We start from the raw sequence: 3,874 nt of genomic DNA, 5'->3' as shown, positions 1-3,874 counted from the left end.
AAACCTATATATAATATAAGTGACAAAGTACAGCACAAAACATGTGTGAATGTTCAAGTGCACACAATTCAACGTTTGTATGTATATATATATATATATATATATATATATGAAGATTGAAATTAGATATTTTATTATTATTATTATTATTATTATTATTATTATTATTTTTGTAATGATGAAAATAAGATAAGGGAAAAAAGAAGAGGTCCCCCAACTACAAAAGTATTTAATGTGCTCTTCTTACACAACCAAACACACACAAAAACTAAACTGTCGTCTCTGCGATAGAACTGCATGAGGGGTTCGGGCGTGATGCTATTCAATTTCTTTCACGGCAACACCTTGGACCACCAATTGTTTTTCCTTTTAACGCCTTTTGTTTTGTCTAATTACAAAACAGCCCCCTTTAAATCACGTCTTATCTCTAACACCCCCTCGGTTTCTTCTCTATTTATAGACCCTCTTGTTCTCCTCTTCCTCTTCACCGATGAAAGCATCACAAGAATCCCTCGAATCCACAAAAAAGAAACTCTCTTTTCCTTTTCTTGATCTCCTACGTGGATCTATGGTGCACCGGCATCTGATGAAGCTGCCAGCATGATCTAAGCTCTCTTCCTCCGTCGTTGTTAGATTCGATGGGGAGATCAGTTTTGATTTAGATCATGGTTGCAGTTTCACCGGTTGACTGTCGCACCCTAAACCGGTAAAGAACCCTAGCTTCTCTTTATAATAAACACACGAATCTCATCTCAGATTCCAAATTAGGGTTTTTTCGGTTTGGTTGTTCGAACAAAGGTAGTTCTTTTACTCCTCCCTTGACCAGATCTCATCTGGGTTTCCATCATATTCAACAAAAATTCTATATTTTCGCTTCGTTTTTCTAATTATCAGAACTGGGACCTTTGGCATTCCCGTCAGCGTGAGTGTATGTATACATGTATGTGTGTGAGAGAGAGAGAGACGGCGAGAAAGAGATATGACTGCAAAGATGTTTTAGGGTTTTATGTGTGGTATCGGGAAACCCTAGATGGAGTTGAGTATAGTTTCTTCTTCTTTCGGGTATAACCTCCCGGAGATCCGAATGTTTTTTCTGATATTAAAAAGATTTAAATTTCATATAATTATCACACACGCACACACACACACACACACACACACACATATATATATATATATATAGTTCAATTAATTAGGGTTTCTGTGGGATTTGGGAAGGAAAAGAATAATGAAGGGGACCATACCGACCAAATTGCGGCAATGGAACAGTAAAGTCCTCATCAGATTCACTTGTAGTCTTCTTTTGTCATGTCTCGAATCGATAATTTTTGCGTTTTCGAGAGACAATTCAGATTCATATCATCTAATTTTCCGTTTCAAATGTTTTTTTTTTGGTAAAGTCCTTTCTCAGATTTTAAGATTACTTTTGTGATATATGTAAGATTGGCCCCGTGTAAGAATAGTCAATCCCTCCATAATTCACATTTACGCATATTGATGAATATATTCACACACACACACACACACACACACTATATATATATATGTATGTATATAATGAATCTTCTCCCTCTTTCTTCTCTTTTTCGCCATTAAGTTAGTTTGTAAATGGGTTGATGACTTGAAGCAAGATGCAATAATTATTCATATATGTGTAAGCATATATGCAAATCTGTGTTTTTGTGTGTGTATGTGCGCGCGTACATGGATTCCCACTTAAAGCTAGGAGAGTACCACAAGTACGAAGGAATCATCATCATCACCATCATCACCATCATCATCATCTTTTAATTTTAAATACCTATATTATAAGGAGGATGATATATTATGATAGATATATAGATGGTTCGCAAACTTTGGCTTTTGTGGATGCATAGGAAATATCAACCACGTTGTACATAATCTTCAGATTCCATGTTGCTTTCGTTTCTTCCAAAGTTTCCTTCAATGGTTTCTGTTCATCAGTTACACAATTTTCGTCCGTACGTTAATAAATACTCATATAGAATATACATATTCACGGATTATATATATAATTATACAGAAATCTTTTTCATTATAAAATCATATTTTCCCACCGTTACTTTTTTTCTTCTCCAAGAAAAAGGTCAATCAATTTTTTTTTTTTTGTTATCGTGTTTTTAAAAAAGAAGAAAAATCTTGTCACCCAAAAAGCTTTTCTTAATTTATAAGAATAAGCAATTCAAAGACTTCGTAAAACAAAATTAAAAAAAAAAATTTATGAGAAATACAAGTATGTAAATTTGTTTCTCAAATTTAAAAGAAGCAATACTCTCTCCTATAGAAATCATGTGAATATCATGCACCCGCTTAACCAATAAGTATTTGGGATTTAGATTTCAGGTTTCAGTTATGTTTTGATTTAAATATTTTCGGCAGTATAAAATGTAATTAGTAATTTTCTTCGTCGCTTCTCTATATTTCATATGTTTTGCAAAATAAAAAAAGTTCAGATATATATAGTCTAATTATATGCAAACCTATATATAATATAAGTGTGTCTGTATATATGCTCAAAATTATTAGAAATGTGCAATGTACTATTCACAAGTCCACGGATGTCTGAAATTATGTACTATACTATATGTTTGTGTTTCCACACGTTGTAATCCACTGAATTTTACGTTTGTTAATATACTATTTTTCATGTGCTCAACGATTTCGAAATGTGAAAATATTATTTTCTGGCCAATCATTTGTTTTACGATTTTTTTTTTTTGCGTTTACGATTTTATTGATCCATCCCTGAAACATATTCAAATGCACCGTTGTTATAATGTTTTGAAAATTTTAGATACATATAATAATTAGTAGATAAAATCTCATGAATTAGGAAAGGTATACATAAGTTTTATCTTCCTTATACATTTGATTAGTAAAATTGTATCCAATTCTCTTGTCATATTATTTAGTCTTTTTTATATGAACAGTTGGCAAATTAGCAAATCGTATCCAATTGTTGGTATGATGTTTTGAACTTGGTTTTGGTGAACCAGAACGATCGAAAAATATAAAAACGCGTTAAACAATTAGAGAATACGACGAGTTTAAACGATATTAGAGTTTAAATATTATTGTAGTTCTTACTTGGTCTGGATTTTTTATATGATATGCTCTTATGATATTTGGAGCTTTCAGTTTTTTTTTTTAACTTATAGTACTAGAAATTAAGAAAAAACATATTCTATGTTTAAGTTCATTCAATGATCGAATTCTAATAAGAATACATATAATAAAATTTAACATAAATAAATTCGAAGACGTTTATAGTATAATTTGAATCCTATAACCATTAATCCAACAATTATTCCTCCTTATCCTCCTTTTTCTTATGATACTAGGAGGTTTTTTATATGTGATATCATATAAATTCTAAAAAAACTACATTATATACCTAGATTCATTCATTTAGTGAAAAAGATACTAATAGAAATAACCATCTTACAATTTAACATAAATAAATGAATAATAATTATATTACAGTTTAAAATAAATAAATTCGGTAACGGTTTCGTATAATTTGCGCCCTAGAGTTTTTAGTATTAATTCACTCCCAAAAACAAAATGTCATTAACGGGCAAAAACCACAAAATCAATGGGTCGATTTCGGCTGAAATGGGCCAAATAAGAAAGCCCAAATTGCTGTGCTGCAGCTAAATTTTAATGTGGGCCACAAAGAAGTATTGGGCCTATGGGCCTTCTGATCTTCTGATTTTAGGGAATGTGGAAAAGAAATAAACCATTTTATTTTATTCACCACATTTTTTGTTTTGAACTTTAGATATGCAACCCACATTAGTATCTTTAGCCAATATGATGAAAATTTAGCGTCCCCCCCCCCCCCCCACACAAA

Source organism: Tarenaya hassleriana, unplaced genomic scaffold (assembly GCF_000463585.1).
Source record: "Tarenaya hassleriana unplaced genomic scaffold, ASM46358v1 Cleome36, whole genome shotgun sequence".
Taxonomy (NCBI): domain Eukaryota; kingdom Viridiplantae; phylum Streptophyta; class Magnoliopsida; order Brassicales; family Cleomaceae; genus Tarenaya; species Tarenaya hassleriana.
The sequence above is the reverse complement of the archived record's forward strand: the minus strand, read 5'-3'. Positions refer to the sequence as shown.